This window comes from Heptranchias perlo, unplaced genomic scaffold (genome assembly GCF_035084215.1).
Source record: "Heptranchias perlo isolate sHepPer1 unplaced genomic scaffold, sHepPer1.hap1 HAP1_SCAFFOLD_52, whole genome shotgun sequence".
Taxonomy (NCBI): Eukaryota; Metazoa; Chordata; class Chondrichthyes; order Hexanchiformes; family Hexanchidae; genus Heptranchias; species Heptranchias perlo.
The window spans coordinates 513081-533579 of NW_027139537.1; the positions used below are offsets into that span (position 1 = coordinate 513081).

At 43.8% G+C, this 20499-nt stretch overlaps 3 non-coding genes and 1 pseudogene across 3 annotated transcripts; 2 read left to right on the plus strand and 2 right to left on the minus strand.

Moving 5' to 3' along the window:
- Positions 1–20499, minus strand: part of LOC137314528 (zinc finger protein 585A-like) — a 915457-nt pseudogene that overhangs the window by 17981 nt on the left and 876977 nt on the right.
- On the plus strand, positions 6394–6466 carry trnav-uac (transfer RNA valine (anticodon UAC)). Its single transcript has one exon. It is a non-coding gene; the product is annotated as a tRNA-Val (tRNA).
- Positions 7128–7199, minus strand: trnaw-cca (transfer RNA tryptophan (anticodon CCA)). Its single transcript has one exon. It is a non-coding gene; the product is annotated as a tRNA-Trp (tRNA).
- Positions 15614–15685, plus strand: trnae-uuc (transfer RNA glutamic acid (anticodon UUC)). Its single transcript has one exon. It is a non-coding gene; the product is annotated as a tRNA-Glu (tRNA).

Consider the following 20499-nt stretch of genomic DNA (forward strand, 5'->3'; position numbering starts at 1 on the left):
TTTTTGAGGGAGAGTGTTCCAGAATTCCACTCCCCTTTGTGTGAAGAAGTGCTTCCTGACATCAACCCTGAACGGCCCACCTCTAATTTTAAGGTTATGCCCCCTTGTACTGGACTCTCCCCACCAGAGGAAATAGTCTCTATCTGCCCTGTCAAATCCTTTAATAATCCAAACACCTCAATTAGATCACCCCTTAATATTCTGCACTCAAGGGAATGCAAGTCTGGTCTTTGCAACCTGTCCTCATAATTGCTTATCAAGGATAGCCAACAAAAAGGGTTTTACGACGGCTGGCTCTTGAATGCATTGATTTTTTCAACGGGCTCGTTGGTCTAGGGGTATGATTCTCGCTTCGGGGTTGTCTGTCCAAATATGTGAGAGGTCCCGTGTTCAAATCCCGGATGAGCCCTTATTTTACTCTTCAACTTCCAAAGACAGAAAAGTACCCAAATCACCCCACATGAGTGAAACAATTCCAATGTTTCATACTATTACCAAACACAACTGCCCAACGTGGTTCTGATGAAAGGCCATTGACCTGAAACATTAACTCTGTTACTCTCTCCACAGATTCTGCCTGACCTGCTGAGGGTTTCCAGAATTTTCTATGACATCAGAGTATCACTTCCCTCATCACCAAACTACACTCCTCCACTTGATGCAGCCTTGTGGTGCAAACAGGCTCCTTCGGCACAGCCAGGTGTTCTGCTTTAGGCATTAATTATAACTATAACTTTTGAACTTGTTTGTTAAAACATATGGCCTTGCCCATTGACCAGAGAGCAGAATGGTGTTTATCTCTCACCAGTGCAGCCCTTTCCCGCTGAGTCAGCTTGGAATGATACGTAGCAATCATACAGATGTCACACCTCTCCTGCTTTCCTGTGAAGCTGGTAAGACGAATAGTACACAATGCTGTCTGACACACAAACACACCAGCTCTGAATGATTTAAAGGCCTTGTTATGATTGTCAGAGAATTGTTTATATCAAAAGGATAATTAAACTTATGAGTATTATGATATCAGCTCCGATCCAAGAGTTTCTGGACTTCAGAATCTACTCGTCTCCATATTAAACATATGCATGCATATAAAATGAAGCAAATCTGTCTTATGATTGTAGTTTCATTCTCCCAACAGAGATTTATACTTCCTTACTTAAGAGGCAAAAGGTAAAGGTTAATATTAATTCAATATAAAGACTAACTCTTTCCTTACAATACAGATACCCCAAACTAATATAACACCTCAAACTGATAGAGCTTCTCAAATTAAAACAGTACCTCAAACTAATACGGTACCTCAAGCTAATACAATACCTGAAACGGATAGAGAATCTGAAACTAATATAATACCTCAAGCTAATACATCATCTCAAACTAATAAAGTACCTCAAACTAATACAGTACCTCAATCAAATACAACACCTTAAACGAATACAGTACCTCAAACCGATACAGAACCTGAAACATAAATTAATACCTCAAACTCATACAGCATCGCAATCTAATACAGTATCTCAAAGCAATAAAGTACCTCAAACAAATACAACAGCTTAATCCACTACAGCACCTCAAACTGATGCAGAATCTGAAATTAATAATTTTTTTTATTCGTTAATGGGATGTGGGTGTCGCTGGCGAGGCCGGTATTTATTGCCCATCCCTAATTACCCTTGAGAAGGTGGTGGTGAGCCGCCTTGTTGAACCGCTGCAATCCGTGTGACGAAGGCTCTCCCGCAGTGCTAATAAGTAACAGACAAAGCAGCGATTAGCGCGCCGGTTGCAGGAGAGCTGGTTTGCGGTGATATCGATGCTGTGAGCGAGATCAGACCGTTTCCATGTTTCCACAAACAATGTTCCTTCCTTTATTTCTGGAAAAGTAGCACTGATAATGGACAACTACATTTCTGTGGCTGCAACATGAAACTTTGGCCAGGTGACACGCTGCTTTCGTGTATATTGCAAGAAACCGCACCGGTTGGTCTCTGTGGCGCAATTGGTTATCGCGTTCGGCTGTTAACCATAAAGGCTGATGTTTCGAGCAAGAAAACACTCAATGAACAATATCATCTGAGCATGCCATTCGCAATAGTTTAAACTGCGGTCGGATAACAGGTACATGAAAAAAACAGTGAAATGTTTGTGTCGGCGCGATGCTCTGGGATTCCCTGCCTGACCATCGCCACCGATCCTTCTCTGCAGCCTTCCGAAATACAGGGCAGTAAATGTATCCCTGTGAAATGAGCTCCTGGACAGTAATACGGAAATTAGTTTGGCTGAGGGGTTATATCCATATCACAGAGCTTGAAGCATCAGTTTTCCGTAGTATAGTGGTTATCACGTTTGCCGAGCAGGCGAAAGGTCCTCGGAACTGGGCGGGAGCATTTTGTAAACCTTGTCCCCATTAAAAATGATTAAATATTTAACGATTCACATTGCTGAATGATGTGAACAAAGTCCATATCTCCCAGCCCTGTTCATGCAGTCCGCTGGGAGCAGGCGATGAATGCCAGCGTGATATTAGGGGTGAAGGCTGCTTCCAAGACTGTCTCACACCCGGTGGGATCTGGCGGAGATTTGATAAGCCCGATCTATTTAACCAATATATGAAACGGTGTTTGAGAAACATTCAAAAAATATAATAACATCCAGGATCCTGTCTTCAGAGTGCGTCGCGCAAAGGTCTGACTCCAGATCAAAAGGCTGCGTGTTCACATCACATCGGGGTCACTGTTTCTTTCACCGCTCACATGAGACTGGATAATTCCCGAATGAAGGTTTCAATTGCTTTTTCACACAAAACAAAACAGAAGTTTGGTCTAAACCCTGACTCAGTCCCGACCCAGTGGCAGGGAGGGGAGCGCCTGATACCCTCATTTATTTCATGCAACAAACTGACACGAATACTGGTATTGATTCAAAATCGACCTGCAGATGGACACACACAGAAAAAGGACAACCACAGAAACAGACAGCAACGACTTGTACATATATATATATATATCTGTATATATCGCCTTGAACGTGGTCAGACGATTTAAGCTCGGTGAACTTGCTTCTGCTTTCTGAACTGTACTTGTCCATCCTTCAGAGGTCACGGGAAATATATTTTTTGCCTTTCGAAAAAAGACGCGAAAAGCAGAGACATGTTTTGTTTTCAACACGGCTGGTGAAATGGCCGGACTATCATAAATTAGGGGTCGCATTTGAAACACTGAAAGGAGACTACCTAAAAATCACTGAGTGCAAATTTAAAATCACGGTCACTATTTATTTAGGGCTGAAAGAAATAACAATAAACATGGCATGATGTGGAGATGCCGGTGATGGACTGGGGTTGACAATTGTAAACAATTTTACAACACCAAGTTATAGTCCAGCAATTTTATTTTAAATTCACAAGCTTTCGGAGGCTTCCTCCTTCCTCAGGTGAACGTTTGTTGGAAACGTTTGTCATTTCCAACAAACGTTCACCTGAGGAAGGAGGAAGCCTCCGAAAGCTTGTGAATTTAAAATAAATTTGCTGGACTATAACTTGGTGTTGTAAAATTGTTTACAATAAACATGGCAGTCAGCGTCCGCGGTGAGACGGTGTCGAACTTGTTTGCTGCGAAGTTCACCGCTGGGCTAAAGTTGAAGGACGCGAACCCACTCAATGTAAAGAATGAGCTCAGAACCAACAGGTCCCGTCAACGTCAAACACCTCCTTTCTTGTTCAATAGAGTGAGCAGAGGCGTGTACATCATCAGACGCCAGCAACTTTAAGAACTGGAATAGATAAAGGCACAGATGCAAGTTCCAAATCTTTTCAATGCAAAGTTATTTCACTTTATTTAAAGTGCGGTGAGGCTGAAAACGGGTCCCAGATGATTTGCGTTCACTCGTGACTTGTTTTCCAGTGTTTGTCCTTCAGGTTTGCAATTTAATTTGTATTGGATATTGAAGATATTTCAGGATGATTGCACAACATACCATGTATAAAGCAACCATCTTGATAACTTCAATCATCACACACTCTACATCGACGCTGCAGAGACCCCAGCACCCCTTTCAATATTGTTTTTCTTAACTCACAGTTTTCAAAAGGGAATTGGATAAAAGCTTGGATGGAAACTTTTTCTGGTCTATGGGGAAACAGCAGGCGAGTGGGACTAACTGGACAGCACTTTCAGAGAGCTGGTACTGGCACGATGGGCCGAATGGCATCCGAATGGCGCTGCCTTATTCTATGATCCTATTAATAGGTCAATTTCCACCTGTCACTAAGCCTCTCTTAATGGAGCGCAGTAATCGTGTCCCTGTGAACTGAGCTCCTGAACAGTAATACGGAAATTAGCGTGGCTGAGCGGTATGAAACTGTGGTTCGGCTCCTAACAGGAAACTTCCTCTCTAGCTTTGATTAGTTTATCAATTATCTCCCCCCTTTCGATCTTAAATGTCTTTATATTTTTTTGATCTCTTCTTCTCCTGTCATGCCCACAATATTAATCTCCCTGGTAAATAGTGAAGCAAAGTGATTATTTAATATTTCGGCCATTTCGCTGTCATTGCCTGTGAGTTTGTCGTGTGTATCCCTTAGTGGCCCTATTCCAATCCTAAATTTTCTTTGGCTGTTGATGTGTCCAGAATACTTCGCTTTTTTGATATTCCTTTTTGCCTTTCCAATATTTCTTTAGACTTCTTTCCCAGTCTTTTCACATTCCCCTCTCTCCTTTATTGTCTCGTGTGTGCCTTTTTCTTCAGTTTCAATTTTGTCCTTATTTCTTTATTCATCCCTGTTGTATCATTTCTGGCTAGTTTTTTCTTGCTTTGTCGTGGGATATATTTCTCCTGGACTCTATCGATCATCGTTTGAAATGTTTCCCACTGCTGTTCTATTTATTTGTCCCGGTCATTAATATGTCAAACATTTCACCATTCAAAACTTCTCAAGTCACATATGCATGACAAAGCCAGTTGCTTTTGTGGGAGGAGCAAATAAACTTGGCAGAAAAATCAGCTGCAGCCCAATCCACAAATAAAATATTTCCACGTCTTGGTAAAAATCAGCAATGTCAGAATCCAGAAGAGACTGCGACCTGAACGCAGCGCCTTAGACCGCTCGGCCATTCTGACTACCGCTACCGTGTTTTATTCTGCATTATTTCTGCACTGTTGGCCAGTGATAGCAGCATGAAACTTAAAAACAGTCCTCGCCTAATGTGGGGCTCGAACCCACGATCCTGAGATTAATAGTCTCATGTTCTATCAACTGATCTCGCCAGACCTGAGTACCAATAACCGCCTTATCTATTATTGCAGCAAGCAGGAGAAAGACTCCATTTCAAATGAGGAACAGGATCAACTGTCACTTCGAAAGGCAAGGACCAATCAAGGGCAGTCAGCATGGATTTGTTGAGGGGAGGTTGTGTCCAACTAACCTGATTGAATTTTTCGAGGAGATGACAAGGAGGATCGATGAGGGTAGCGCAATTGATGTAGTCGACATGGATTGTAGCAAGGCTTTTGAAAAATTCCCACATGGCAGATTGGTCGAAAAAGTAAAGGCCCACGGGATCCAAGGGAATGTGGCTTATTGGATCCAAAATTAGCTGAGTGGTAGAAAGCAAAGGGTAATGGTCAACGGGTGTTTTTGCGGCTGGAAGGCTGTTTCCAGTGGGGTGTCGCAGGGCTCGGTACTTGGTCCTTTGCTTTTTGTGGTATACATTAACGATTTGGACTTAAGCGTAGGGGGCATGATTGAGAAATTTGCGGTTGACATAAAAGTAGGCCGTGTGGTTGATAGCGAGGAGGAAAGCTGTGGACTGTGGGGGTTCAGGCAATTTTCTGATAAAAAAACCTCTCAATCTGTCTCTGAACTTATTTTGAACGAATACGTGTGTTTGACCCGGCACAGGCACGATGGGCCGAATGATCTCCTCTTGTGGACTAACATGATACTAAGTGTTGTCAGATGGAAAAGCAACACATTCCAAATAAGAGCAGAGAGATGAAAGTAGTCTAACAGCATAACAGCACGGTGAGATATTATATTTGAGAAGGATGAGGAGGGATAGTTTATCATGCTGGTAATCACATAGGGCATCATTTGTGACTTTGATAAGGACCATTTCATGCTGCGACAGGGGCGGAAACCTGATTGGAGAGATTCAGCCCGGGCGTGGCCCCATCGTGTGCGGTGAGACGGAGGGGGGCGGGTGGAAGCAGCATGAAAGTTTAAAACGGTACTCGCCCAACGTGGGGCTCAAACCCACTACCCTGAGAGTTTTTAAAGATAAGGGGGAGCAGCCACTGTCTGTGTCTCCAGCTGCAATGGAAAGAACACATTCCAAGTACGAGCAGAGAGAGCACACCATTCAGCTACCCATTGTGTTACATACCATGCTATCGGTTTCCGTAGTGTAGTGGTTATCACGTTCGCTTTACACGCGAAAGGTCCCCAGTTCGATCCCGGGCGGAAACATTATGTTGGAACTTGGTCTCCACAAACAGACAGATCGATTTTCTTCTCCTGCCAAAAAGGGAGACAGTGGCTGTTGCCGTATTCTTTGTCACCTGCATATTTTACTTCATTGAACAGATAATTTTGAGTGAGAGAAAACTGATCCACAGTGACGCTCTTTTCAAGTTTTATTCCCTTCTCAACTGGAAGGATATATTGGCTTTGGACAGAGTGGCTTTTGAAAGGAGTTAGTCGGGTGGGATGGACAAATCTTTTCCAATGGTGGGGGACAAGGGAATACGAACCAACCATCCACCAAGTTCTCCCGAATTCTCCGGTGCAATGGGAAACCGGCCAACAAAAGCCCTTTCATTGACCGTGGAGGTTCAGACAATTTTCTGATAACAAAGCGCTCAATCTATTTCTCTTGTCTATTTCCCGATGTTTCCGGATACTGTCTGCATCTCTGCCCTGTGTTTATCTCACTATGTGTCCACCTGCAGGGTGGTTTTTGAACGAAGATGTGTGTTTGTCTTCTGTTATTTGCATTAAAGAAATGAGGTCATCAGGTGCTTCCCTCCCGGCCAGAGGCAGACTTTCGAGCAGGGTTCTGTTAATTGTGAAGACGCAAAGAAAACTTGAATTGCAGAATTGTTCAAACCGGCTCTCAGGGAAAAAACTGTGACCCCGACGTGATTTGAACACGCAACCTTCTGATCTGGAGTCAAACACGCTACCGTTGCGCCACGAGGCCTGGATGCTACATTGCGTGTTTGTTTCTATCAATGTTTGTCAAGCACCGCTTTCGAGCTCCGAGATTGGTGGAATGGGTTGGCTTTCAAATCCCCGCCCACTCCCACCGGATGTCAGGCAGCATCAGAAGTCGCCGTCACCTGTCAGCGGCAGCATGGCGCTCGCTTCCATCGCCTGCTGTCAGCGGACTGCAGCAAATCCAATTCCATTCATCCTGCACCCAGAATTATCACATCACAGGAAATGGATGTGGGAAACTGCTCAAGGTACATAACAGGAGGGGATCTTCTGAAAAACATTTAGACTTTCCGTGTTTAGACTTCGATTAGAACTGCAAAAAAGAACGTGTGAAAATATAAACTATGGGTGTGATGTTTATACATGTAGGAAACTGCTCAAAATACATAACAGGATGGGAATCTTCTGAAAAACACGTGGACTTTCGATGTTTGGACTTTGGTGAGAACTGCAAAAATGAACGTGTGAAAATATAAATTATGGGTGTGATGCTTCTATTTAAAGTGAATGTTTGTTTGCGGATTTCTCCCGTTACTGTCGCAACTATGGGTTGTTAATCCATCAACAATAACTTCCGCTTGAAATTAGCCCGAGTGGTTACAAAATAGCAATTTTAATAGACTGATTACAACAGAGTTGCACGACAGGTGTCTTCAACATTACATTCAACAGTATTATTATTATAATACAACTGTCTACAGATTACATTAATGACAAGCAATCAACACAACCTGGACTGTCTGCGAATCCAGGTAGATCAGACCTGACCTTTGCGGACTGCCTGTGGAAATGGACTTCTGACTATCCCCCATTGAGAGCTCTAACATCTGAGAAGGGAGCATGCCCTATCTTTATACGATTCGGCTGCATTGTTCTGTACGTAAGCACCACTGATCTTAACTCATGGTCGTAAACCATCCCACTTTGCTGACTCTCAGAAACCACCAAGGGTTGTTTATTGTCTTAGTTTTTTTTAGACTTTCTCCGTCATCAGGTTTTGGATGATTATACTAGGTTAGCACAACCTGGAGTTCAGGTGTCCAGGCACTCAAGTTTCTCTGGACATCAACATTTCATAGTTTCTCACCATTTCAAAAATATTCAGTTCTCTGTTCTTCCTACCAAAGTGAATAACCTTACATTTCCCCACATTATACTCCATCTGCCACATTCTTGCCCACACGCTTAACCTGTCTGTATCCCTTTGTAGACTCTTTGTGTCCTCTTCACAGCTTACTTTCCCACCTAGATTTGTATCTTCAACAAACCTGGAGACATTACACTCGATCCCTTCATCAAGTCATTACAAGTCGTCTATAGGCATATAAATAGCAAACTGGTAGTGAGAGGAGGGGTAAGAACGATTAGGGACCAAAAAGGAGATCTACACATGAAGGCACAGGGCATGGCTGAGGTTCTAAATGAGTATTTTGCATCTGTCTTTACCGAGGTAGAAAATGCTGCCTAATCACAGTAAATCACATTAAATGGGGAGGTAGTTGAGATACTGGATGGGGTGAAAATTGATAAAGAGGAGATCGTAGAAAGGCTGGCTGTACTTAAAGTAGATACGTCACCTGGTCCGAATGGGATGCATGCTAGGTTGCTGAGGGAAGTAAGGGTGTAAATTGCAGAGGTCCTGGCCATAATCTTTCAATCCTCCTTAGATACAGGGTTTGCTGCCACAGAACTGGATAATTGCAGATGTTACACCCTTGTTCAAAAAAGGGTGTAAGGATAAACCCAACAACGAGAGGCCAGTCAGTTTCACCACGATGGTGGGAAGGTTTTAGAAATGATAATCTGGGACAAAATTAATAGTCATTTGGAAAGGAAAGCCACTTTGGATTTATTAAAGGCAAATCGTGATTGAGTTTCGTGATGAATTGACAGAGAGGGCTGATGAGGGCAATGTGGTTGATGTTGTGTAAATGGCCTTTCAAAAGACGGTTGATAAAGTGCCACAAAATAGACTTGTCAAAATGGGCGATAGTGGATGCTTCCTTATTCTTTAAAAGCGCTTTCTTTTATTTCACTCAACAGATAACTTTGAATGAGCGAACACTGATCCACAGTGAGGCTTATTTCAAGTTTATACCCTTTTAATCTGAAAGGATATATTGGCCTTGGAAGGATGGCAGCAAAAATTCACCAGATTATTACCAGGGTGCAATAAGTTAAATTATGAGAAGATGTTGTATAAATTAGGTTTAAAATCACACAAGTCACACTGCAAAACGTTTTCATTTTTGATACATACATTAATGACCTGGACATGAGTATACAGGGTATAATTTGAAAGATTGCAGATGACACGAATCTCGGGAATGTAGTAAACAATGTGGTGGATCGTATCAGACTTCAGGAGGACATAGAAAGCCTGGTGAAATGGACTTTAATAATAGAGGCATAGAGTACAAAAGCAGCACAGTTATGCTAAACGTTTATAAAACACTGGTTAGACTGCAGCTGGAGCATTGTATTCAATTCTGAGCACCGCACTTTAGGAAAGATGTCAAGGCCTTGTAGATGGTGCAGAGGAGATTTACTGGAATGGTAACAGGGATGAGGCACTTTCGTTATGTGGTGAGACTGTAGAATCTGGGATTATCCCCTGAAAGCGCAGAAGATTAAGGGGAGATTTGAAAGAGTTGTTGAAAATAATGAAAGGTTTTGACAGAGCAAATAAGGAGAAACTGTTTTCAGTTGCAGAAGGGTCGGTAACCAGAGGACACAGATTTAAGGTAATTGGTAAAAGAGCCTGTGGCGACATGAGGGAACATAATTTACACAGCGAGTTGTTATGATCTGGAATGCGCTGCCTGAAAGACAATAGTAATTTTCAAAACGGGATTGGATAAATACTTGAAAAGGAAAACAATTTGCTGGGCTTATGAGGAAAAAGCTTATGGTGGTGAGACATCTTGGATAGCTCTTTCAAAGAACTAGCATAGGCACGATGGGCCGAATGATCTCCTTCTGTGTTGTCACATATTAAGTTTTGCTGGACGGAGAAGCAACGCATTCCAAGTCAGAACAGAGACAGGAGACTAAGTCAGTTCCCCATTGTTTTTAATGAGATAGCAGCGCTTTCCGTAGTGTCGTGGTTATCGCGTTTGCTTCACATGCGAAAAGCTCCCGAGTGTAAACATTGTTTTGAAACTTGCTCTCCATAAACATCCACGGAGGAGATTTTTTCTCGTGCCAAAAAGGGCGACAGTGGCTGCTCCCTTATTCTTGAAAAGCTGCATCTTTTAATTCACGAAACAGATAACTTTGAGTGAGAGAAAACTGATCCTCAGTGACGCTCATTTCAAGTTTGATTCCCTTTTACTCTAAAAGGGTATATTGGCCTTGGAAGGAGCGCAGCTCAGATTCACCAGAATGTTAGCAGGGCTCGAAGGGTTAAATTATGAGGAGCAGTTACATACTTGTATCCCCTGGAATATAGAAGTCTTTTTATGATTTTGAAAGGTAGATAGACAAACCCTTTCCGCTGGTGAGGGAGTCTAAGACAATATCACAATATGACAATAGCTGTTTTACGAGTGAAAACGGCCCTACGCATCACTGTGAGTGTAAGAGACGAGCCTCTTGGTGCTGCGTCCTGTGCAGTGAATGTCAAAATTTTTAAAAGGTGAAGAAAGTGTTTGGGGTTCAGATACACAAATCTCTAATGGGAATGAGATTTTGTCAGAGGTTGCAGCCTTCCCCAGTTTTCTTGCGCTTTGCGAGACACCAGTTCCGGTTTAAATTTACAAACTGGGTGAGTTGGTGATCACGGTCCACCAGACTCAGCGGTCCCGGGTGAGAGAGCGAGAAATCAGCCCGGGCGCGGCCACAATGTGCGCGGTGACACTGCACGGGAGGTCGGGGGGAGTCAGATCTTGGGTTCACCCCTGAAAGCAACATTAAAAGTTTAAAAGCGAATTCGCCCAACGGGGAGCTCGAATCCACGATTCTGAGATTAAGAGTGTTATGTTCCACCGACTGAGCGAGCCGGGCCTGAGAAACCCAACCACTCTTGTCTGTCATTGCAGTAAACTCGCCCCTGGGTGTCCATGTGCATCAATCCCAAAATAACGTCCATTTCATTGGCTGTGTTTATCTATGTGTGTGTGTGTCCACCTGCAGGTTGATTTTGAACGAATACCAGTGTTTGTCTTCTGTTGGTAACATTAAATAAAAGAGCGCATCAGACACTTCCCTCCCCGACACTGGGGAACCAGTGAAAACGCAACTAAAGCATGAATTGCGGAATTATACAGACTCTTATCAGCGCCAAAAGTAGCTTTAGTATATATACACCCCAATAAATAAATAAATAATACAGGTGTATGTAAATACATTTGCAACAAAAAGAGTCACAAAACCAGAAATATTATTTGAACCTAATACAAACACTCCCAGATATATTTCGAAACCTGACATGTGTTTTCTGGTGGTGTCGTGGTTAGGATTCGGCATTCTTGCTGTTATAGCCTTGGTTCGATTCCTGATCAGAGGACTTGCTGTTACACAAAACAAATGCCAATTTTGGAGAATCACAGCAAATGTTCAACACAGAAGGAGGCCATTCGGACTATCATGTCCGCGCCGGCCGAAAATGCGCCACTCAGCCGAATCCTACTTTCCAGCGCTCGGTCCGTAGCCTTTTTGGTTACGCCACTTCAGGTGCATATCCAAGTATTATTTAAATGTAACGAGGGATTCTGCCTCGAACACCCTTTCAGGCAGTCAGTTCCAGACTCCTACCACTCTCTGGGTAAAAATAATTCTCCTCAGCTCCCCTCTAATCCTTCCACCAATCACTTTAAATCTATGCCGCCTGGTTATTGACCTCCCTGCTAAGGTAAATAGGTCCTTCACATCCACTCTATCAAGGCCCTTCATAATTTTGTACACCTCAATTAAATCACACAACACCCTCTGAATACCAACATATATTGGACTCTCACCTTTTAAAAAGTATTCTGCTTTTCTATTATTCCTACCAAAGTGGACAATTTCACATTTTCCCACCTTATACTCCAACTGCCACATTCTTACCCAATCGCTTAACCTGTCCACCTCCCTTTGCGTCCTCCTCACGGCTCACTTTCCCACCGACCTTTGTATCATCAGCAAACTTGGATACATTACACTCGGTCCCCTCATCTCAGTCATTAATATAGAATGTAAACAGCAATTGCAACATAAATTGCAAGGGCCGTTCGCGTGTAAAGCGAACTGGTAACCACGACACCACAAAAAACCGCTGGTGATTTATACTGGACAGAGGGGAACTGACCAGTCACCTCTCTCTGCTCTGATTGGGACAGTTTCACTTCTCTTTAAACAACATCTCTCCTGTCCCACATTAAAATCATGGAATAGAATCATGGACTATTACAGCACAGAAGGAGGCCATTCGGCCGTATTGCCCTGCCTACTCTTTGAAAGAGCTGTCCAATTTGATCCAAAAAACCCTGCCTTTTCCCCGTAACCTTGCAAATCAGTCCTCTTCAAGTGCCTGTCCAACTGCCTTTTGAAAGTTCCTTTGAAAGCTGCTTCCATCACCCTTTCAGGGAGTGGCCACCAGATCGTAACAACCCTCTGTGTGAAAAACAAAATCTTCTCATTTCCACTCTAGTCCTAAAAGCTCACAATCCTTCTCCACGGATGCCTTTTTACAAACATTTCATTCATCAAAACTACACAAGTTACACAGGAAGAAGACTTCATTTTCAATTAATTAACGTTCCGAAGGAGCTCCCTAATCTCCCTCCCCTAACCTTATGAATCAGATCATTCGCTCGGGATCCTTTTCCACATGAAACGGCCACCCCCCACCTCAGGAGTAGCCATTCTGATTCTGTGACTGTGGCCAGCTTTGTTCGGGCAGTTGGTTTGACAGTGACCTCACACCGCACCCGCCTCCCGTGTTTTCTTCCACATCCGCAGATTGGGGACGGGCCGAGACTGATTTATTTTCTCTGTCTCACCCGGGGCCGCTGAGTCTCCGATTCAGATCACAAACCAGCTCTCCCACACCGATCACCAACTCACCCAGTTTGTAAATTGAAACCGGAGCAAGTGCCTCCTCAGAGAGCAAGAGATGTAGGGGAGGAAGCAACCTCTGACAAAATCTCAGGCTCATCAGAGAGGTTTGTGTATCTGAACCCCAAATAACTTTCTGCTCCTATTAAAGTTTTGACCATTGCACACTCCGCGGCACTTACAGACTCGTCTCTGACACTGACAGTCAAGCATGCGGAGGGTTCACTCGCGAAAGCAGCGGAAAAGTTTAAAACACATTTCGCCCAACGTGGGGCTTGAACGCACGATCCTAAAATTTAGAGTCTCATGTTCTACCGATTGAGCTATCCAGGCCGTTACCAAATCCTCAGCCACTCCCACCAGGTGTCAGGCAGCCTCAGAAGCAGCCTTCACCTGTCCGCGGCAGCATGACTGCAGCAAATCCAATTACACACACCCGGCACCCAAATTACCACATCACAGAAAAGGAACTGCTCAAAATGCAGAGAGACCTTAGGGTATACGTACACAAATCTTTGAAAGTGGCAGGACAAGTTGAATAGATTGTAAAAAAAAAGTATTCGGAATCGTTGGTTTTATTAACAGAGGCATAGAGTGCAAAAGCAAGGAACTTATGTTAAACCTTTGTAAATCACTGGTTCGGCCCCAGCTGGCCACCACACAATTCTGCCCACCACACTTTTGGAAGGATGTCTAGGTCTTAGAGAGGGTGCAGAGGTGATTTACTAGAATGGTGCCAGGGATGAGGGACTTCAGTGAGGTGGAGAGACTGGAGAAGCTGGGGTTGTTCTCCTTTGAGCAGAGACGGTTCAGGGGAGATTTAAAAGAGGTGTTCAAAATCATGAACGGTTTTGATAGAATAAATAAGGAGAAACTATTTCCAGTGCCAGAAAGGATGGTAACCAGAGGACACAGATTTAAGGTCATTGGCAACAGAGGTGAGACGGGGAGAATGTTTTTATGGAGCGAGTAAGGGTGGTGGAAACAGATTCAATAATAACATTCAAAGGGGAACTGGATAAATACTTGAAGGGGGAAATTTTGCAGGGCTATGGGGAAAGGGAAAATGAGTGGGTCTAATTGGATAGCTCTTTCAAAGAGTTGGCACAGGCACGATGGGCCGAATGGCCTCCTTCTATGATGTTTCCATGCTGTGATTCTATGTTATGGAGGATTTTCTGAAGCAGTAGATATTCGGGCAGAGGACCAAGTGGGGATTGAGCTCGACGGCAAGTGTATACAGTTCGTTCAAAGGACTGAAGCCGATGGTTTCATTCTTCCCGTCATTTAGCAGCAGGAAATTACTCGGCCATGCAGGCGACATTTTTTGTCTTCATTCATGGGATGTGGGTGTCAATGGCAAGGTCAGCATTTGTTACCCGTCCCTAATTGCTCTTGAGAAGGTGCTGGTGAGTCGCCTTCGTGAACTGCACCTTTCATTGACTGTGTCATTGACATTTTATGGACAGACATAAACTATTTCCGCTGGTTGGAGATTCCAGGACGAGGGGGCACAGTCTAAAAATTAGAGCCAGATCTTTCAGGAGTGAGATTAGAAAACATTTCTACACACAAAGGGTGATAGAAGTTTGAAACTCTCTTCCGCAAATGGCAATTGATGCTAGCTTCATTGCTAAATTTAAATCTGAGATAGATAGCTTTTTGTCAACCGAAGGTATTAAGGGATATGGGCTGAAGGCAAGTATATGGAGTCAGATCACAGATCAGCCATGATCTTATCAAATGGCGGAGCGTGCTCGAGGGGCTGAATGGCATTCTTCTGTTCCTATGGTATATTTCCCCAAGTGTCTGTTCTCTCCATCGTTGTTGAATTATCGCCTTGTTTTTCCAGCATATTTTCGTTTAAAGCTCGGTTTAGGGATGAGCCGGTGGGCGTCAAAACGTGCCGTGGACGGAGACCGGGTTGGTTATTGCGGGAAAAGTAAATCAACTGGGCCGAAAAATCAACTGCAGCTCAAGCAACAAATAAAATAGGAGTCAAAATAACCGATGTCAGAAGTGGGATTTGAGCCCACACCTCCAAAGGAAACTACGACTCGAACGCAGCGCCTTCGTCCGCTCGGCCATCCTGACTGATAAATAACTTTTTCACTGGTCACCCTTTCCACATTGAGACCCCCCTGGAGAAAGTTCCACTCACTCCAGTGCTTGGTAAGATAAATGCTGCTTTTGAGGCTCGGTGAGCGGGATGCCACCTCTTTGGGTTTTCCTGAGCCTATTGTACTTTATTCCTATTTAATCACGGGAATATCCGCAATCAGGAGCTAAAAAAAATTAAAAACTGAATCACAGAGAAAGGGAAATCCATATTACATCTGATAAACTAACCAACAGCGCTCCCTGGTGGTCTAGTGGTTAGGATTCGGCGCTTTCACCGCCGTTGCCCGGGTTCGATTCCCGGTCAGGGAAGCAACTTTTGAACACTTGTTATATTCGTCGCATGAACTGACTCAAAGTCTGTGGGAAGAGAAAAAACAATCATTGTTTTAATCACCATTAATTAACCGATAACGTTATTTTGTGCGATGAACTTTTTATCCCTTCTCATTTTACACACTGTATTTTGAAGGGCTCGGTTTTAAATGTTCAATGCTCGTGAGACCACGAATTTGTGTTAAATTTAACAGACCGGCTATTTCACAGAGAAAAAATAAATTTGCCCCAACACAATGTTTCTGCTCAGGATTGAACCAGGGACTTTCCATGTATAAAGCAAACGTGATAACTGCTACATTGCAGAAACCTCTGTTTGGGTTATCAGCCAGAAGTTCGAATGACTGCATTGATTCTCTTTCATAACGATTCAATTGATCGAAGTTGCACAAGTCACAAAAGAAAAATGTTCATTTCAAAGTTATTAAACTCCCAAATGTGACCTGCCTTGTTTGGACAGGGGTTGACCCTGACGTCACAGCCTCAACAAAACATATTCTCAACATTTACATTGGGAACAGGAGGAGGCCATTCAGCCCCTTGAACCTGTTCCGCCCTTCAATTAGATCAGAGATGATCTGTACCTCAAATCCATTTCCCCACCTTTGCTCCAGATCCCTCGATACCGTTACCCAACAAAAATCTACCGATCTCAGTCTTGAAAGCTTCAATTGACCCCCAGCATCCGCAGTCTTTTGGGGGACAGAGTTCCAGACTTCTACTGCCCTTTGTGTAAAAAAGTGCTTCCTGATTTCGAACCTGAATGGCATGGTTCTAATTTTCAGGCTCTGTCCCCCTCGTTCTTGATTCCCCAGAGGAAATTGATTCGATCTCTGTTTATTCTATCGAATCATTTAAACATGTCAAACACATCGCTCAGGCCGCCCCTCAATCTTCTATACTCGAGGGAATACGAGCCGAGTCTTTGCAGCCTGTCCTCATAATTTAACCTTTTTAGCCCCGGTAACATTCTGGTGAATCTGCTCTGCACCCCCTCCAAGGCCAATCTATCCTTCCTGAGGTGCAGTGTCCAAAACTGAACGCAGTTACTCCAGACTCAGTCGAACCAGAGCTTTATATAACTGGAACATAACTTCCACTTCTTTATATTCCAGCCCCCTGAGATAAAGGCTAACAGTCCGTTAGCCCCTTAAATTATTTTTGGACCCGTCCGTTAGCTTTTACTGATTTATGGAAATGAACCCTTAATTCTCTCTGCTTCTCCACAGTTCCAAGCTTCTTACCATTTGTAAAATACCCTGACCAAAGGTCCAAAGTGGATTACCCCATATTGAACTCCATCTGCCATAGTTTTGCCCACTCACTTAATCGATCAATGTCCCTTTGCAACTTTACACTCGCATCCACACGACATACTGTACCACCTAACTTAGTGTCATCAGCAAACTTGGATCCTCTGTTCCTTCATCTAAGTCATTGATAAATATGGTGGCAAGCTGAGACCCCAGTTACAGATCCCTGGGGGACACCACTATTCACATGCTGCCAATTGGAGTAAGTACCCATTATCCCTACTCTCTGACTCCTATCTCCTAACCAATTCTCTCCCCATGTCAATACATTGCCTCAAGTTCCATGCGCTTTCATTTTTGCCAACAGTCTCTTGTGTGGAACCTTATCAAATGCCTGTCGGAATTCGATATGAATAATATCATAGGGACATCGGAACAGGAGTAGGCCATTCAGCCCCTCGTTCCTGCTCCAACATTTGATAAGATCATGGCTGATCTGTGATCTAACTCCATATACCCGCCTTTGGCCCAAATCCATTAATACCTTTGGTTGCCAAAAAGCTATCTATCTCAGATTTAAATTTAGCAATTGAGCTAGCATCAATTGCCGTTTGCGGAAGAGAGTTCCAAACTTCCACCACCCTTTGTGTGAAGAAATGTTTTCTAATCTCACTCCTGAAAGGTCCGGCTCTAATTTTTAGACAAAATGGCTGTAAGTACGGCGGCCAACTTTGACAAAATGGCGGCAAGTCCTTCACGGATGTTCGACAGGAACAGAAGGAGGCCATTGAGCTCCTCAAGCCTCTTATATGGGAACTGAAGGCCATTCAGCCTCTGAAGGCTGTTACACAGGAAAAGAAGGAGGACATTCAGCCCCAAAAGCCCGTTACATCGTTACTGGAGGCCGATCATCCCCTCAAGCCTGTTACATAGAATCACGAGAGGCCATTCAGCCCTTCGAGCCTGTTATAAAGGAATTTGAGGCCAATCAACCCCTCAAGCCTGTCAAATAGCAACAGGAGGAGGCCATTCAGCCCCTCGAGCTTGTTATCTGGGAACTGAAGACCATTCAGCCCTTCGAGCCTGTTGTACAGGAACAAGACGCCAATCAACCCTTCAAGCCTGTCAGATAGCAACAGGAGGAGGCCATTCAGCCCCTCGAGCCCCTTACACCAGATCTGGTGGCCAATCAGCCCCTCAAGCCTGTTACTTAGAAGCAGGAGGAGGACACTCAGCCCCTCGAGTGTGTTATACGTGAACTGAAGGCCATTCAGCCCCTCGAACCCATTACACCGGAACTGGAGGCCAGACAGACCTTCAAGCCTGTTACAGAGGAATAGGAGGAGGCCATTCAGCCCTTCAAGCCTGTAATACAGGATCTAGACGCCAATCAACCCTTCAAGCCTGTCAGATAGCAACAGGAGGAGGCCATTCAGCCCCCGAGCCCGTTACACCAAACCTGGAGGCCAATCAGCCCCTCAAGCCTGTTACATAGGAACAGGAGTAGGCCATTCAGCCCCTCGAGCGTGTTATACTGGAACTGAAGGCCATTCAGCACCTCGAGCCTATTACACTGGAATAGGACTCGGCCATTAAAACCCTCGAGCTTGTTGCACTGGAACGGAGGAGGCCATTCAGCCCTTCGAGACTGTTAGACAGGATCTGGACGCCAGTCAGCCCCTCGCGCATGTTACATAGGAACATGATGAGTCCATTCAGCCCCTCGAGCATGTTACATAGGAACAAGAGGAGTCCACTCAGCAACACGAGCCTTTTAATTAGGAACAGGAGTGGACAATTCAGCCACTCAACCTGTTCCGCCATTCAATTAGATCATGGCTGATCTGTATCTTAACTCCATCTGCCAGCCTTTGTTCCAGAATCCGTAATACCAAAGCCTAACAAAAGTTTATCAATCTCCGTTTTGAAATTTCGGATAGACCCCCAGCCTCAACAGACTTTTGTGGGAGAGAGTTCCAGATTTCCACTACCCTTTGTGTGAAGAAGTGCTTCCTGACATCACCCCTGAACGGCCGAGCTCTAATTTTAAGGTTATGCCCCCTTGTTCCAGACTCCCCCAACGGAGGAAGTAGTTTCTCTCTATCTACCCTATCAACTCCTTTCATCATCTTAAAAACCTCAATTCAATCACGTCTTAATCTTCTATATTCAGGGGAATACTAGCCTTGTCTGTTCAACCTGTCCTCATAATTTAACCCTTTTAGCCCCGATATCATTCTGGTGAATCTGCGCTGCAGCCCTTCCAAGGGCAATATATCCTTCCTGAGGTGCAGTGCCCAGAACTGAATGCAGTCCTCCAGATGGGCTCTAACCAGAGCTCTGTACAGCTGGAACATAACTTCCACCCCTTGATATTCCAGCCCTCTTGAAATACAGGCCGACATTCCATTAGCCTTTTAAATTATTTTTGTAACTGTCCACCAGCTTTTAATGATTTCTGTACTTGGACCCCTAAATCTCTCTGCTCCTCCACAGTTCTGAGCTCCTCACCATTTAGAAAATTCTCTGATCTATCTTTCTTAGATCCGAAGTGGATGGCCTCACATTTCCCCACATTGAACTCATTTTGCCACAGTTTTACCCACTCACATAATCTCTCAATGTCCTGGGAATGCTTGGTGATTTTGTTTGGTTGGAGAATGCTTTATATCAGATCGTTATCATAAAATGATAACAATTGATTTTTATTTTGTACAGTTTGAACAAGATCATTATTCTCCGATCAGTAAAATGTCTGTGTTTCTCAGATAGTGGCGACAGTTCAGATATCGTTGCCTTTTTGCCGACTTTAATCAAATTTTGCTGATATAAAATCAGCTGTATTTCTAAGCTTGAAAAAGCAGCTCCTCTGTTAGGTGAGGCTTCACTCCCACTGTCTCAGTGTTTCCGCTTGTCCTGATATCAATGTAACATTTGAAGGGCTCCAGGTAATGAACAGTGAAACCCCTTCAGATTATCTCAGCCCACTCGTTCTATCCAGTGCCTAATAGTGCCTGCTCTTCAGAGAGTGACAGAGTCAAACTACACTGGACCTTGTTTTAGACTTTAACTGCCAAACAAATTGATGAAACAGTAAGAGAACAAACAAATAGTAGCAGTAAGACAACAGTTTTACTGTAAAGCTCAACCAGATCCTTATTGGAAAAAAAATTATAAATAATTCACAAATACTATACGAAACTGTGACCGAACTTTCGAACATCCTGGTTCTTTGTTGTCTTTTTCTCACAAACTATGGAAGCTGTCGACTTGATTAACATTCTCAGAGATTCCAAACAGACTCACCAGTTTGAAAAAGGCAGGCTGATAAATGCCTTCAATTCAGTGACTGGGAGCCAGTCATTTTAAGCAATGGTCTGTTTAATTCAAAAGAAACTGCCAATCAAAATTGTACGAGAAGAAATGACCCCGGAGGATTGTATCTGAATCAAATGTTTGACTTTGTGAGGTGCAGGTTGCCTTTCAGAGGTGCTGACCACTCACACAATATCGACCCCCTGCTGGTGAGAAGCCGCT